The sequence below is a fragment of the Pezoporus wallicus genome, unplaced genomic scaffold, assembly GCF_028554395.1.
Source record: "Pezoporus wallicus isolate ANWC-B61680 ecotype Strahan unplaced genomic scaffold, APGP_CSIRO_Pwel_v1 contig_736, whole genome shotgun sequence".
Classification (NCBI taxonomy): domain Eukaryota; kingdom Metazoa; phylum Chordata; class Aves; order Psittaciformes; family Psittacidae; genus Pezoporus; species Pezoporus wallicus.
In genome coordinates, this window is record NW_026639744.1 from 2,648,867 (window position 1) to 2,667,237 (window position 18,371).

The window sequence follows — 18,371 nt, forward strand, 5'->3', positions numbered from 1 at the left end:
TACAGCAGCAGCTTCGACCAAGTTGCCAGAATTCCTCAAATTAAAAGCAGGAAAATATATCTACAAAGGAAAAAACATGGGGTAGTCCTAACTACAGAGTGAGGCACCAAAGTTCCTTGCAAAGGATATAATAAGATCTCTCAAAATGAGAGATTTGCAACAATGAAGACTGGCTTTGCTTTGCCTGCTGGCACTTGCAATTCTTGGCACCCGATTTCCCCATTCTTAAGTTAGAGAGGGAATTTAGTGGTATATTTGAGTACCATGGTACAAGATAATTTCCACCAAAAGATGTCTGACTTTGCTCTTTCACAACGTTAGTCCTTGGATGGAGGCATTTGAGCTTCCACCATCAGTTTTACAGTCCATATTCATTCATACTACTATGACAGCAGAGACACTTCCTATCAATACAGGCAAACTGCAGTCAGGCAGTACTGGTAGAGCACAGGGTGTGCATAAGCAGGCTGAGGAAACCCCATGGGTCTCAGCCTCCCCAGCCCGAGTGACAGAGCTGTGATTCAGCAGTTTCAAAGAACATAAAATCTACTACTATATTTCATTCTGACAAACATAACCCATGGAAAGTCATGCATAGCAGATTTCTTTTTCTACTTCCTCTTGCATTTCCATTCTAATTCATGGAAGTAAAGCAAATATTTCAGGGGGTATTTTAGGTTTTAACAAGAGCCACTGGATTTTGCATCTCAATAAATCTGGCAGTGCTTTTAAGCACCTTCATCCTTTTGCTCTTGAAGAGACAACTGGAACTTTTGTATTTTATAACCTCAAAAGAGTAATTTCCACTATGTCAATGCTCTTAAACTCTGAGATCTGTTAGTATTTCTCCGAGTTGTGGAGTCTGTATTAAAATGGGAAATCAATTTAGGGTGATGCTTAGTATATTTAGATCATAATGACATTTTTTCAAAGGCTGAATTATTTGTAGGTTTAAAGATGACAAATTCAATTGATAGCAGTGGGTTGATTCTGCAGGCACTGGCTCAACATCTATACCCTGCAAGCCCTCTGTCATCTTCTATTGAAATTTTGCACTGAATAAATACTACAGCTTTACATTTCATGATGAAACTTAATAATTTTTAAAGGTTGGCAGCTGCTTGAACAGAGGTAACGAGTTACAACTAATGATTCTTAGATATATATGTATATATGTAGCTATGTGGGTTTGAAGCTAAAATACCTAATGAGTAGCAATATCAATTAGAGTAAGAGTTTACTGCTTTAATCTTTTCACTTTGACAGACTGAAACTGAGTAACTTTAATTCACATACTTCTTTTCTAAAGGAAGATTATTCAGCAAGTAGTACTCCTTAGAACAAGAGCAACTTCACTTCTCTTGCTCTTTTACTTACAGCAGTTTCATTGGGAATAGGTTTGTTTCTGTGGGCTTTTTTAGCAATTACTTTATTAATATACATAAAACGTAGCTTGAACCAAACACACTATCCAGGAACTTGGTCAATACATTTAATATTTGTGATCAGAAAGATTAAGAAAAGATTCAAGAAGATTGACATCTTCACATTTCAACTTTTAAAATACTGTGTAGTACACAGCCACAAGGAGATTTGGGGGCTATTCATAAAAGAGAAAAGAACTTCCCTTCCTTAAAACACTGTATTCCAGTGGTCATGATAAAAAGGCATGAAGGAGGAAAACTGGGTTTCCAATTCCCTTTCTGGAGGGTATCCTAAGCATTGGAAGCATAAGGATTCCCACATATTGGATGGTTGTCTTATTCATACATAGTAAGGCATAATCTACTCTGAAGGTTTTTGAGCAGTGCACACACCTCACGTACATTCTAAGCCAAAAACAGATCTCATATCATAAACAAAAAAAAAAAAATCCACAAAAAACCACACACACACAAAACACACAAGAAAACAAGACAAAACAGAAAAAAAAAAAACAACAAAAAAACCCCCACCCCAATAAAACCAAGAATCAAACCACACCACCAAAACCCCAAAATAATACCAAAACAAAAACAATCCACCTATCCATCTGGGTTCCTTTTCTTGGCTCTGCCCCAGCCTGTAAAACGAAGAAAGCTGACAGTATTAGCAGGTACCAGCTTTGTCCACAGTGCCCCACAATGTTTTGATCCAAAGCAGGTAGGGCATGCCATGCTTCCTTTGCTGATCCAAAGCGGTACTTATAAAGTTGTTACTTCTTTGTATCATATGACACTGTAACCTTCCAGGAAACCCCCGGATGATTGTCTGCCCTAATTCTGCTGGCATACAAGGAGCTAGCCCAGCCAGGGTGGCTGCACTCCCATGTCACCGAGGTTAGCTAACGGGCAGCACAATCTAAGGCCTTCCTTTTGTTCTACCTGCAAGGTGCTCCAAAGCCTATGGGTGAGCACAAGCTTGTTTCTGAATACCTGAGATGCACTGAAGTTTAGGTTCAGGTTTGTCAAGACCAAGCAGGGCAGGGTGAAACAACACTTCAAGTACTTCAGAGCACTGACTAGCCATGACCTCCTGTCACTGTGTTAATGCAAGGGCTGGTCAGGAGCTGTAACAAACAACAAAATCAGACTAACTTTTCACAAATGAAGTGCTTCCCCCTCCACCCCATACCATGATAAACAGAATGGCATTTTTACTAAGATACTACCACCACCCTGGAGACAAAGCCTGGAGATCTAAGCAGCAGGGGAAGGGTAAAAAAGCATCTTAGCTGAAGAACTAAGACTAGGTAACTCAGCAGATTTGGAGGAAGGCTCTAAAAGAAAAAGAAAAAAAGGCTGCATTAGGGAGCTCTGTCAATTAGTATTATGTGCTTTACAAGTGCATAGGAGGATGCAAACTATCTTTTGTAAGTATCAGCATTCCATATCCAAGTTTGACATAACGAGTAGCGTCTTGCACAGACAAACCCACACTTCTCATTCCTGGTCTGATTTTCTAGCTGCCTTCTGGTTATTCTCTTGCCTTCCTCATCAGCTCACAGTACCTGATCCAGCTTTGCTGCATGTGGTCAAAGCACAATAGTATGGGATTTAAAAATAAAAGAAAACCAGATCAGGGTCAGGAACTTCAGCTGGAAATAAAGAGAAAGAGGATGCCATGCCACCTGACAGCTTCATTAATGCACCAAACCTTTAACAGGGTTAAGATTTTATTAGGTGAAATAAATCAGGCTGAAGAAACATTTCAAAATTACAAGAAATGTGAAGGCTGGACAAAACGTGTCTTTAGAAAAATAAAGGCACAAAGAACTAACAATGTAGCTTCTCAGAAGCTTAGATGAAATTCTAGTCCTCTGCTATCGAAAGTCAACCTGCCTCCTGCCTGCTGCTCTTTTCTGGCTTCTGACCATCCTAACATTACTTCTATTGATAAACTTGGGAAGACAGTACTATAGACAGTGACCCTCCTCTAACATGGAAAATGTTTTCATGTTTTTCTACATGAAAAGAAAAATAACATTGATTAAAAATTTGGAGTACTTGAAAGCTTTAAGACGACCGGGTCTATTGTACCCACTTCTCTGTACAAAACCCTTTTATTAATGTTCCCTGCACAGCTGCCATGTTAGCGTTATTCTCCTGTATTACACATTTTGGGAACCATCATCCTAATCTGGATCCATCTGGCCAGCTTTAAACAGCAAGCTTCTTCCAACGTCAGTCCTGAAAAGTAACTTGACATTAGTTAAGACTAGCACCAGCACAGCAACACCTCTGGCTTATTTACTTCTGTATCCCTTTGGCAAATTGTTAACCTCTCTTATTTTTACCAACATGTTTCTGATATTATGTCAGCATTTTAGCAATGATTCGCATATTCACCTTAGCTTCATCTCCTTTGAAAAGAAAGCAGAAGAGTGCGTCTGCAGGAACAGAACTGATGCAAAAACCAACTGACTGGCCATTTCTGTAATTTTAGGGCTACTGTGACTAAATAAGTGGTTATTCACTTTCAGCCTACCCATTTCTCTCTTCTGCAGTGATGTCATGCATTTGTATTTGACCTCAGCCTTTTAATGGACATAATTTTCTGTTACCACAAATTCAACATTATGACTTCACTAAAACACAGAAATGAATGTTAAGATGTTTTTTGAAAGGGCAAGCTCTTATAAACCTGTATTTTACCTTCAGTACCTAGAATATGTACCAATTAGAATTATTTATTTCTGCTTTAATGCTGATATGTCTAAAAACCTCTTCAATGCTAGAATAGTTTATTTAAGTCTGAATTCAGATACCCTGTTTCAAGGTTTTGTTCAAACTTCAATACAGCCTCTAGATTGGAAATTTCAATTCATCTTAGAAAGAAAAAACACAAAAGAGGGAACAGATACCAAAAAGAAGCCTTTAATACACAGAAAGCTGTTCCCCATGAATTCTAAATCAGCTGTGTCTACAACCAGCCACAACTAAAGCTTTTAGTAACAGCAAAGAGCACAAAGTTTAACAATCCTCTCTTTCTCATCCTGTTCATAACTTAGTATTTTACCTCAATTCAGAACTCTTCTAGGTAATAACAAATATGACCTCTTAAAAGATTACCCTTCCAATTCAACTAAACACTTCAGTGCACTCTTAATGTAAAAACTTCTTCGTGCCTGAGGTGTATGATTTGAGTATATTCTTAAATATAGGAGCACCAAATCTGAAGGCAAGATCCTACTCCCTTTCATTTAAATAGAAGTTAAACTCTGCAACTGTTAGTCAGCATTTCTGAAGCAAGCAAAGCCAATCATACACCATCACATGTGGCTACTGGTGATGACTCATGCCCAGTTAAGGTCCTAATTCCACAAGTATGAGCACTTCCAAAGTAGTTTAACCATTAACTTTAAAATACCCTAGATTTCACTTCTTCAATTGAACAAGTCATTCGCCTACATCAGTCTTTGCAGATTCAGGTCATAAGCGTCATTTTTTCCTCTCAGCTAAATTGCTGCTAATCAACAGCAGGGCAAAATTACTGGGCAGGGAGGCACAGTGTTTAATGATCTGGTCATGCTATTTAGAACAAAACTATTTGTGCCTCTTTTAAATCAGTCAAATTATTAAATGTAAAATCTATAATATGAAGCCATATCAGCTCTACACAAAATACAATTTAACAGCATAATCAATGAAGTTTATTAGCTACTCATAGTTTGTGCAAATGAAGGTTGCTTAATTTCACAGCAGCAGATGTTGCAACCTGTCAGTGGTTCATGTAAATTATTAGTGGTCATACACAATTAAAACCCAGAAATGAAGCACTGGCTTCATTGGAAACTTTGAACACAACATCAATGGGAATTTTGATTACAAATTAGGCCAGGTGTTTCCCAAAACATCCACACTTGGAAAAACAAACAATCAAACAAACTTAAGTCCCTTATTTTCAGTGCTCTCTTTCGAGTATCTGGAGATTTCTTAAATATTTTGTGGAAGGCTTTTCCGTAGATTTTAAAATTTAAAGGAAATGTTAATTGCTTAGCTACTGCATACTTCCATTCAAAGAGGAAGAATATTAACATGCATTTGGAACCCTCCAATCCTAATTATTGCTAGTGAAAAAAGGCAGAGTCACTCCCATTGCACTGCATAGAGTAAAAACAACAAATAATCAGCTTTATCCTTTAATCAGATCCATTCTCTTCTTCTAATTGAACTAACTATCTGAAAATGGCACCCATCCAGAACGTTTTAATCCTGCAGCAGTCAATCCTTTCCCCAGCAAGAAAATACACAGTATAATACTTTTACCACTGAGTGTCAAAACAGTTCCTACAGAAGTCCTATGGTTTGATTACCATTTAATTTGCATTCCCTAAAGAAAGAATTATGGATCTGTTTGAAATAAAGTCAAGTATCAGAAATTGCATGCTCCCAAAAGAGACATAGTCTTTTTGTCTATGATAATCTCATTACTTCCTCATTAAGTAAAACTTAATCCAAAGTAGGAAGATCAATTTGAGTAGCACTTAAAACAATCAGCTTCGTGGAATACTCTGGCACATTGCAAGGGGCTGGGAATAGCTCAGCAGCTTTCTGAGTGTCTGTACAATACAAGAGATCTACTATTCCCTCTTTGTTCTTTGAATATTTTAAGTAACAAATCCAAGATCAAACAAACTTTAAAAAAACACCACTTTATATAGGGAAAAAAAACCAACAACCAAACAAACAAATAAAAGAAAGGAAGTAAATTTGACAAGCTGACACAAAAAGAGTAGGAAATGAAGTCACCCAGGTCCACTGTGCAACCTTGAACCAAGTGAGTCAGCTTGCTTTGAACAAGCATGCAAAATCCCTTTTCACTGACCAAATGCACTCACTTTGAAGTTAGCAAGCTGCAGACAGTATACCTGGTAAGTCCAAAGTTTAACCAAAAGAGAAGATGAGAAAATGCTCCAAGGCTTTCAGTAAATTATCACGCAATGGTTTGGTCTGGAAGGGACCTTAAAAACCACGTAGTCCCACCCACCCTGCCACGGGCAGGGACACCTTCCACTAGATGAGGTTGCTCAAAGCCCTGTCCAACCTGGCTTTGAAGCTTCCAGGGATGGGGCAGCCACATCTTCTTTGGGTAATTCCTGGCATGTGGCTGGGCAGGAAAAAAACCTGCTTTGCCGAGCTAAAAGCAAACATCCAGAAGCACCATTTACAGACTTTTAGATTTGAACACAAGAAATCTTCAGTTTTATTATATACTTTTTAATCAGTGTTCCACATAACTTCCTATTTATTACCTTCATGTATAATAAGTTACAAATTAAACAGTATGCAACATAGTCATTTAAAGATTTATTGGAATATGTGAGTTATCCATTATAGCACCCTACAATTTTCTCCATTACTGAAGAAATAACAAATGTAGAGTTAAATTGTCCTTTGACTATCTGACTTGTAAGGCATATCTGCTTATTTGCTAGCCTGTGTGGAAAGCAGGATTTGTAATGGTGCAGTAAGCAAATTAGCACTCTGCTGCTCTGCATCCATCAGATAAAATGCTTAAATCTACAGTACTCATTTAGCATAACAGAAGCAAAGATGCTGTAATAGAAAACTGCCATAGAACCAACATTCCCTGAATGACAACAAAGTATCTGGGCTTTGCCTTGACTCTCTTTTATTTTCTTTTTGATTTTTTTTTCCTTTTTTCTATTAATGAGAAACAAAGCCAAAGCAGTAGCTTGAGACTCCATAAAGACATGGATATTAGTGGAACAAATTATTGCAATTTCATTAGCTCCTAAGGCCCACCAGTTTTGGAATCAAGCATTTCAGCCATCCATACAAAATCGATATAGAATCTTTTCTTTTTTAAACCAACAAAAGATCTGATTCACTTGAACAAGGAGACAAAACCTAGCAGTGCAGAAAAGTAGTGAGAGAAGTGATTTTCTTGTTTAGCATTTCTTTGTTTAACGGCACCAAAGAAATGATGCTCCTGGTCCTAAATTTGACCTGCCTTCCAACTGCTAAAATGAATCAAATTCTTCTTGTTTGCATATAACTTGAACATTTAACTTCATGGCAAAATATATTTCAGGACAAAGTCATATTATCCTTGTAGAGCATTCTCTGAAAAAAAAAACCGAAACCAAACCAAACACCAAACAAGCCCAGAAAAAAAAACAAAAAAACCCCACCAAACAAACAAGCCCCCAAAAAACCCAAACCAAACCAAAAGAAAGAACCCAAAACAAACCAAACCCCAAACCTGTATGGAAAGGTTCCTGACGCACTGCTGGGTGCCTCCTCCCCACAGCTCTGCTGAGAGACCAATTTGGGTAAGCATTTCTTGGCAAAAGTAACACACAAATTCACATGTTTGATGACTTCAGGGAGAAGTCAGCTGGCTTCTAGTTTATATGGTGTGGGGTTATAGGGGTTTTTGAATCAGTGCTTCAAGAACTATTACTCTGAGTAAGTCCAATTTTTCCTCAAACAACATGTTTTTCTATTATGTCCTATGAGAAGCTACAGCTTTCTCAAGTCGCAATGATTTGCACTTTTATGGTTGTACTTAAAAGCAATTCTGCATCAGTCCTCTCAGAGTTTAACAGATGGCTTCACAAACCGAGTTTAAGGTGAAGACACACAAACAAGGCTAATAGCCATTGGCGGGGGAGAGGAACTGGAGGAAACAGGACCATGTGAGTTAGTGCTGACATCAAAGACTGTATCACTGTACCTTAAGCTAGCCTAGCTGATTTTTGTCTGATAGTAGCATAGCTGAAGTCAGAGAACATTTGTCTGCAGCCTATGAGATAGCAAGCAAGAGAGAGAGATAACTCATATGATTTAGAAGCCACTGCAAGTTATTTTGTCAGGAGCCTCAGTATCATTTTGTACAGCTTTTCCCAGTTCTGCTAGGCCACATTTGCAGAGTTATGTGCAGGGAACCATTTGGCACACTTTCACTTTAAATTAGTGCATAATGTTGTCCAATACCCTACTACAAAAAATAAAGCGTGCTTGGCTGAAGGCTCTCATTTACAACCTTGGAAACATAAAGCCCATAAATAAGAACCAAGCTTCTTTTTGCACATACGTTTTCTTTGTTGCCTCCTTATTCATAATGATCTCTAGATTTCAGTTTGAAATTCTGCGTCCCTAGTCGGGTAAGAAAAATTACAATTTGGTAAACTTCTAAACATTTTTTCCAGGCCTCGAATACGGCCTAATAAGACGGATAATATTTTGTTCAGCTTGAGAACTGTAGCAGTCAGTAGGAACTGCAAAGGATTTTAGTAGACCTTCACCTATCCTTGAGCAGATATAAGTACCTGCATTCTCCAGAGCTACTTTTCTGTTTGTTTTGGTGTGTTGTTCATGAGGGGTTTGTTTTGTGCTTTGGGGTATTGCGCGTTGGTTGTTTTTTTTTAAATATCCTTTTCTACAAAAATTACTTGCAAGCTTAGGACTGGAAAACCCAAAGAACAGAATGACTGCTAATTGCCTTTACTGGACATCCCACTCAGCTTTTCCTCACATCCTTTCACCAAATTGTCCATTTGGCTGCTGCCAAGCTACCCAGTTTTGTCAGATGCAGTAATATCCAAAAGCAACCCAGACTTCCAGGTGCACGTGTGGTGAAGCCTGGTATCACATCAGCTGGCTTCAGCAGCAAAGCTTATTTACTGACTTCCCTTCAGTGGGCACTGTGTCCTACCCTCCCACTGCAGCATGCTACCCACAGCAAAATTCCAACAAAACAACTCAATTCCAACAAAACAACTCAATTCCAACAAAACAAAAAAATTACAAAGAACCAACTATAAGCTGAATCAGTTATTGGAACAGGATTATTTTGCTTTGCCAAGAAAAGGTTACTTTTCTTACATCTGAATCAGCTTGGCAACTGAACTTACATTGTGGTCCAGCAAGGTGTTGTTCCTCAAACCTCCATTTTGCTGAAACAGGTACCAAGAACAAAACATTTCACACTGCTGCCAAAAGAGGAGGTCCTCCTTCTGCTCTGTTTGTGGCTACTTGCAAACATCTTGGTGAAGGCACTAGGAGCAGGAACAGTGAGCTAGATCAGGAAACTAATCCAACTAAAAAATAAGAGTGTATATTGTGGGGAGGTTTCTGGGGAAACTGGATCAATTTCTCAATGTAGCTCACTGCACAGTTGCATGATTACGTTTGCTGGCATAAAGAAAGCTGTAGAGATACCATTAACAGGGTAGCACTGTCCTTTTCCATTGCAACTGGGCTCAAGCCACATTAGAGTAGCTGTGTAATCAGAAGCTTGGTGATCATGCTGAGCACTTCGCAGGATCTAGACTCAAATATTCATACCTGATGCTTCAAAGCAATGAAAGAAAAAGAAAAATGAACAACTCCGCAGGACCCAAATAGTTTTCGTCAGTATTTTGTTTTCCCACAGGGAGAGAGTAATCTTATCTCATGATAGCGCAGTTAATTCTGAATGCCCCCACCTGAAACTTCAAATTTCTGTAAAAACCCTCACTGAAACAACAAAATGTCAGTCCACTCCTACTTCAGGAATACGTCTTCTATTAGGCGCCACACCTTCCCGGTTCAAAAGCCGGAGAATATTCACTACTTTTTAAACCAAATAAAACTGGTTTCCAAATTACCCAAAATCAATTGTATCATGATTGACTGAGTTGCTGTGACATCGACACAATGGCTTGCAGTAACTTTTGAAATCAATTTGCAGTTATAATTAGGGGAAAGAAAAACAAAACAAAACAAAAAAAAACCCCAACCAAATCCACACATCTAAATAATTTCTCTGGCAAACACTGAACAGCTTCTTATTTGTTAGCCTGCCATTAGCATTACTCTTTTCTCCATTTATTTTTTTTCCAAAGCTTTATAATTTCAGTGCCTGTAAGAGATTACAGATAAAACAGGTAGCACTAAATAGTTTCCAGAAAAAAGAGAGAGAAACAAAGGCATCACTGTTTTTGTGACTATGATTTGTGCTTTTGTGATTGTGATCTTCATAATCCCATATTTCCAAGGACCATTCTGTGCCAATACTTCCCACTTTCTAGCCACAGTGCCTGTGTACTTACATTAAATGAGAAAACCTAGGTAATTTTGCAATAATAGAGAAATAATCACTAAAATTAAATATAGACATGCCAGTGCTCTGCAAGGACTGTGAACATCTGTGAAATATCAAAAAAAAACACAACAACAACCCAACAAAAAAAAACAGAAAAAAAAAACCAACACATAAAACCCCCCCAAAAAATGAACAAAAAAAACACCTCCAATTTGGATTAACTTCAGAATACATTAAATGAACCAGAAAAAACATATTAACGACTTGAAATATTGAAGAAGCACAGCAGCAGCAAAACAACCAGGAAATACCTGTTAACTAAATTGTGCTCATTTTCTAGCTTTTTATGCAAGCAATCATCTTAAGAGATCAGATTTAAGGCTCATAAGAAACCAGGAAGGTTCAGAAGGAAAACATGCCATTAGGTTTTTGTAAGATTTTCAAGCATAATGGAATCAGTGCTTTCCAAACGATGCTGAGAATGAAAAATAGATATCATCTTACTTTTAAGTCATATCCTGAAGATGGTGAATAAACAGTACTAGTTTGTTGCTGATCCTAAAATTGATACAAGAGTTTAAACATGTATTTGACAAAGACTACTATCAGCTAATGGAATAAGAAATCAAAAGAATGACTACATCATGCAGCTCTTTGTAGTGGAAAATTAAAATGGGGTGCCTTTTTGTAATATATTTTGTCCCTGTTGGGTTCAGTACAGTGATAAATGGGTGGGACTTGGTGGCCTGTGACATGCTGCGGTCAAATTAGATAATGTATTGGCTGCTTTGGATGCCAAAACAAAGAAGAAAGCTATGGCTGTCTGACTAATACCAGAAAGAATGAAATAGCTGTTCATCACTGATGGTCATTCAATACACTTGCAAATGTGACAGGATATAAAAATATTATTTTTAATTCTTTATGCTTTTGCGGTGCCAAAGCGAACTGGTTCAAGATCACTTTCTCTTTCTTGCCGTTCTTTCTTACCCTTTCCTGTCATGCCTCAGTGGCAAACTCTAAAATACTGAGAGACCTTGCATGTCTGTGCAGGGATGGGGCACTTGGAACAGGCTGCTCTTAAGAATGTGAGGGATATAGCTGTCCACCTGGAACCAACAGAAGGAAGGCCTGGAGGTGGCATTATGCCACCTTTTATGTCTTGCCAGTAGACTGCTTTCCAGAGTCACAACAATAACAGTGAGAAATGGTTCAATATATCAGGGGAGGTAAATAAGCTTTGTCATTTCTAAAAGCTGCTGTGAAAGCTAAGCCAATGTAACAATATCCTAATTACAGGTTAACACCAGTTGAAGCTGATTTGAAGTTGAATTAATTAATCCAGTCCAACTTCAGTTGAAGCAAACTTGCAACTAATGAAAGTCTTGCAGCTTCTGTGCTTTCTCCTCCCTTTACTCTAGATCTACTTATTCTGATTTCACATTTTATTTTTCCTTTTCTCTTACTGTTCACTCGCATTTGACCCTCCCCTGCTTATTTTATTTCACCCTTGTTACTCTTTGGTTTACTTTGTTAGTGCTATTGTTCCTCTGGACTCTTGTTTCCCATTTCCTAGAAGGAGGCCACCATTCTGGTTTGGTAGTATTTTATATCTACTTGACATAGTAAGAATCATGAGATTTTCAGGGCAGTGAGCAATAAAGACCCCTGTTTACATCTGCCAAGTGTTTACCATTTGACATATACTGCAGGAGTTCCTACTGTATTAATCCATACAAATAGCAACAGATATTACAGAGATTAAAATTTATACCAATAGCCTACATTGTTTTCAACATAGCAGATTACATTCCAGATGGGAAATTGAGAGAAGGGACTACATGAATTCTGAGTTTATAGGTGATTCTGCATGTTCAGGTACTTCCTTATTTTTTATTTCCAGTTCCTTTCTGAACAGAGGATAAAGACATGGTTCTGCTTGTAGTGTCAGCACTGATTAAACCACATGAGAGTTTTCACATATCCTTATGCCAAGATAAAAATATGGTGCATTCCATAGCAAAATAAACTGGAGAATAATCTGGATGGGGAAAAAAAAAATACACAAGTAAAAAGGCAGGACCACTTTCATGTTTTTTTTTTTTTTTTTTACAAGATTCCTACAGAATCTTCATCGGTGCCACAGGGCAAATGGGTGAATAAGACAACCTCTTAAGACAGAAAGAGCTGCTCACTGAATTACACCCCAAATACAAGCTTGCTTACAGGAGAATATCTGAAGCCTTATGTGTTGGACAAGTATCAGGAAAAGATAAAAGACAAAAGCATAATAGAGTAAAATGAGAATATATGCACTTCTGGGATGTATTCAAGTGGCAAATTTGATCTTGGCTTCTTTTAGCTGCTTACAGTATCATACTACTACTCAATGAAGAGACCAGTGATCAACTGCAACTGTAACAGTGGTAGACTGGGGGAGGAGTGGCATCGGCCAGAAAACCCTGAGAAATACAGCGATGTTCTGCGTGCAGGGACAGTCACGTAGCATGAAAAGACCAAACCTTTAACACACATGCTCTCTCACACCAAACTTCTTTTAAAAGTGTTTTAGAGTATCTTCAGATACGGCTTTTCTTTTCCCCACCTGTAATTCTCCACACCATAGGCAGAGTTAGGCCACACCAGAAGCTTCAAACTGGTGAAATTTTAAGAGACTATAGAAAGTATTTTTCTTGTCTTTCACAAACGCCCTGACTTCACCCGTCAGGGTATGAAAAGCCTGCGGCAGCCAGCACTGCCAGTCTCCCGTTTCTGGCTCCACACAGCTTGCCAAAAAACACCGAAGAGCCCCAGCTGAAATCAACTCCCGCCATCACTCCTGAGGTAGCAACGCCGCCCTCGACGGCTTCCAACGGGTGACACCCCCAAAAGCAGCCTAGCCTCATCAGAGGAGCCTGGCTGCCGGGAAGGGAGACAGAAACCGCGGACACCCCTCCCCCCAGCCCGGACACCACCGTAGCGGCCATTTTGCAACCGGTTGCTCCAGCCACCTGCGCCCCACCCGCTTCCGCGCCGCTCACGGACACTCACCGCAAGGAGGACAGCGGGGTCCCTAGAGACGCCAGGTGAGCCTCCCGCCTGGGTAGACAACCTCACCGGGCGGGCACTCCCGCCCGCGGCCACTCAGGAACGGTAAGAGGCGGCTACGACCCGGGCGGGCCGGGCTGAGACCCTTGCCCACCACACTAAAGGGCCGGCGGCATCTTTCCCTCCGCCGCCTCACAGCATCGGTAACCGTGGCAACCTCAAGTTGCACCACCATTGGCGAGTTTAACACAAGGCAGTAACCAATACAACGCCGCCCGGTGCCGCGCCCTGCCAATGGGCCCGGGTGGAGGGTAGGGCACTACGCCTACGTCGCTAGCGGGGCGGAGCGCGGCCAGGCGGAGCGGGCGGCGGGGCTCGGCGGCGCCGGCGCCACCAACGCCACCATGGAGACCCCGGGCTAGGGCCTGCCGCGGCCCGCCGGCGCGCTGAGCGGGGCCGGCCGCGCCGCCCCGCCGCCGCCTCCTCCGCCTCCCTCTGCTCGGTGAGTGGGTGAGGGCCGCGGGAGGCCGCGGGCCGGTCGGAGCGCCGCGCGGGTGAGGCGGGAGGTGCGGCGGCGGAGCCCGCGGGGGCCCGGGGCAGCGGGGCCGAGGAGCCGCTGCCTCGCGCGGACCCGCGCCCGGCCCGCCTGAGCTCCGAGCTTCCCGCGCGGGCAGAGCGCGGCTTGCTCGCCGCACCCGCACTGCTGCACCCCTGTGTTGCACCCCGGTGCTGCACCCGGCCGCGGAGCCCGGACCCTGCACCGGGCTGGCTGAGCGCCGGAGCAGGCGGGGCAGGTGTGCGCGGGCCGGGCGGTAGCGGAGCCTGGGCCCGTAGCCATGGGGTTAGCCGGCGGCGGGTGCGCAGCCCGCGGGCGCGCCGAAAGGTGCCGTCTGCGCGGGGCGGTGCGCGGCGCTGCGGGCGGAAACCGAGCCGCAGCGGGCAGGGCCGCCCCGCCGGAGCGCACCGCGCCTCGCCGGCAGCGGCTCCCGGGCGGGCGGCGGCACAGCGCAAACTTTGGGGAATATCGGTGTTGGTAGGGCGGGCCCGGGCTCGCTCCAGGCAGGGTCAGCTGCTGTGCGATGGTCCCGTGCTGCTGGCGGTGGGATGCCCGTCCCTGCCCGGTGCGCGTCAGGCAGCACGCTGTCCCACAAACGCGGATTTCCATCCCGAGCTTCCTGCATCCCCTGATTCCGGTCAGGCTGCCTTCGCTGCGTTCCCCGAGCGGGTTTTAAAGGCGTGATTTTTTTTTTTAACCTTTGTGTGACCGCTGGACTTGAAGCTGTGTGTGCCGCCCGCCAGACACCGGCAGGCTGGCGGGGGTTGCCTTGCCCAGGTGGTGAGCACGACTGCTGACGCTGAGAACTAATTGCGTTTTCCTCCTCCTTTGATCAAAATCCGAAAAGAAACTAAGCCGCAGAGAAGTCGGACATGCAGAGAGAAGAGAAATCGGGCACATGTCGTGCGTGTTGGTGCGCGGGGCTATTTGCCGGCCGGTGGGTTTTGCCTCTGGAGGCGGAGCGGCCCTACCCGTGCCTCAGGCGCTCTTCAGCGGTCTGACGGACCGTGGAACATCTCTGTAGGCACAAATCACCGAGTGAGATCCCGAGCGTGAGGTTAGGGTAGCTGGGAAGTGAAGTCTCGGGGGATTAGAATTAATACTGATGCTGAACCTTGGCTGTTTCACTGTATCTGTGTAATTGTAATTTGTGTGGAAGTTAGAAACACCAAATGCCACAGAAAAACCTAGTTTCAGATCTGAGCCCTCTGGGCTTTCTTCCCACCCAGCTCATGCCTCAGAGTACATCACTAGCCCGATAAAGAGCAGCTCTGTGCTCCCAAAGGGCTTGTGTTTGGCCCCTTAGACCTTTGTACTTCTTATTTTTTTTTTTTAATAATCTCCTCCGTGTTAATTTTACATTAGTCATTGCTTTAAGATTCGACTGCTTAAAGGAAAAGGTGTGGCTAGACTTGCAGGAGTAATGTTTCATTAACTAGCATTCTCATTTTTTGGTGATTTAGAGAATTGAAGAGGACAAGGATTATAACTTTTCCCTCTTTACTAATAACGGTGGCTTTGAGGTAGACACCAAATAATATGTTCGTTCAGATCAAAACACAGGAAGCTGCTAAGTGTCCTTCTTTAGTTTACGGAGAAACACCAATTCAGTCATGTCCATCCCATTTAAAAAGGGAGGCCTGTGTTTTGGGGGCAGAAGCTCGTTGCTGGCCCTGACATGCTGTAGCTTCTCAGTTAAATGTTACAGCATTACATGCAAATCAATGTAACCTGTCTGTGAGAAGACAGGTTGCGGTAACTTTCTCCGTGCGTTTAAATTGCTTGTAAAGTGCTATCTTGGTACTGAAATAAGTTGCTATAAATATTTCTAATTAAGGTAGAACAGTTGATGGGGCTTTACCAGTAAAAATGTCTTTTTTACTTTCATCTTGTTAGATGTTAAGGATAAATAGCAGTAATAATGGAAGCTCTGCTAGGAAACACAGAGCAAGTTTTGTCAGAGTCATGCTCTAGAAGAGGGCAGAATTTATTGAAAATGTTCTTAAAATGTCCACAATATAACATACTTCTCAGTGTTTGCTTTTCTTCATTATAAAAGGATCCTCCATTGCTATTAATGGATTAATTCAGTCACAATATAACCAAGGAAAGTGATATGATATGGTACAGTACTTTTTTGTAGCAGCTTCATGCACAAGCAAAATAGCATTTGTAATTCATTTTGGAGTATTTTTTATGTTGAGTGATAAGATGTGGTATGTAAAACTAATAATCATCTTAATTAGTAAGCTGCATCAGGTGTTCAGTGTAGGAAATACATAGGCATTGTGAAAGAATCCTCTGTGGAAGAAACACTCTGCCTAGTAACAAAACAGGAAACTTAATGTGGAACTGGATGTATTTCTGCTTCACTTTATGTAGATAATTTAAATACGTTTAAACAGATGAAAGGCTAAAGCCATTCCAAAAGATGGGACTCTGGGTGCCATCTTAATTTTGTTGAGTTTTTTTCTTAGTTGTGATGCTAAAAAGGAGTAAGTCCTGCAAGCATTTCTGTGATTATTTATTTGGTGCAGGGAAGCACTGACTAGGTCTTGGTGAGCTTAACAAAGTTGTTAAAAGTGCAATCAAGAATAATTTGGCTTATTACCAGAATGTAGTTATTGTAATGTGGCCTAGAAAAGACTCCTAAGAAGCAAGCTGAACCCATGATAGTTGTCTGGAAAAAAAATACCTATGAGCCTGTCAACAGACCTGTTCTGTGGGGCTCTCATTTACTTTCATATGATTTTCAATTGTGTCAGTGAGCTAACACTGGAATTTTCTGTATGAGAAGCTGTACTCCTTTTAAGATATTTACAACTTACACATAATGGTTCTCAGAAGCAGAGAGGCTTTATGAACACAAGGTTTTTTGGGTGGCTGGCAGCTCAGGACACAGTGCTGCTGGCAGCCCAGATGTGCATTCCCTGGAGGGAAAGTCAGTGTGCAGAAACACCAGCAAGGGGCTGCCCAGCTAAAGGATTTGGAACAGTAGCTCCATTTGCCAGAGGTTGGTGGGAAACAAGTTGAAGAAGTTGCTGCAGAAAGAATGTGTTTTGCAGTCTTGTATGAAAAGCGCATGTTCATCTCTGGAGTAACTTGTGGTGACGTGGTTCAAAATTCTAGAATTTTTCAGAAGTTTTGGTTAGGTTTGAGTATTTTTGGGTTTCAGCCTTGGTTTTTATCTTGTTTTTTTTTGTTTGTTTTTTTGTTTAATGAAAATAAGACAGCAAATCATTATGAACATGGCCCATGCTGTCATTCCAAAAGTAAAGTAAATGCAAGTGAATAGGAAGCTGGATCTGGAACTAGAGTTTTGGGCATGGCTTGTAAATGTTGCCTGCTGCTGTTCCCAACTTCGTTGCAAATACTCTCGACAATAAGGTGAGGATGGACAGTCAAATACTGGTGAGGGTAGAAAGTCAGTACATAACAGTGGCTGAGTGCAGCTGTGAAGCCCATGGAACCAGCCCTCCCCACTGCTACCTGCACCTGGTCCCAGCAGAGCTGTGCCGGAGGAATGTGCAAGTGGGCCTGGAGGGACCACCAGCACTGAGCAGCTCTGTGCACACTGTAGGTTTTCTGATTCTCATCTGTGTTTCTGAAGGTCTGTGATGTGTCTAGTTCATGGGATCACTTTTCATGTTCTTTTAATCCAAATGGAGTACTCATTTATTCTGCCTCAGGGAGATTTGCAGAGGGAGGAGGTGGATGAGGACAGCCAAAAACTGCCTCTGGTGACCTTCCCAAAGCTTTGATTTTCATAGAAGAAAATCACGGCTTCTTGTCAGTTAAAATCTCTGCAGCTGGCACCAGTGTTCAAACCTTTGCTCCTTTTCCATTTGCTGCTGCTCTCCCTCTTTGCCTTCAGTATCTTGCTCCTTTTTCTTCCAAGGCAGAAGAGAGATGCCCAAATTTTGGGAAGAAGGAAGGAGTCTCTCAGTTTTGCAGTAGATTAATTTATTTTTTAATAATGAAATCCCAAACACCATCATTAAAAGGAAAGGCTTAAGGAGAAAGCTCTTTGAATGATGTCTCCCAGAGGTTTAATTGCTGGTAGGGTGGCTGTAAGGTAGGAGGACGTGCTCTTCCAGCTTGGCGGTGGAGCAGGCATGTGTCACTGGGTCAGGGAGGTGACTCAGGCACAGGCTTGTCCTCCTTTCAGGATCTGCTTCGTGAGTCATCCACTGCTTCCTGGAGAGCAGTGTCTGGTGGTGGCTGTAAGAGCACA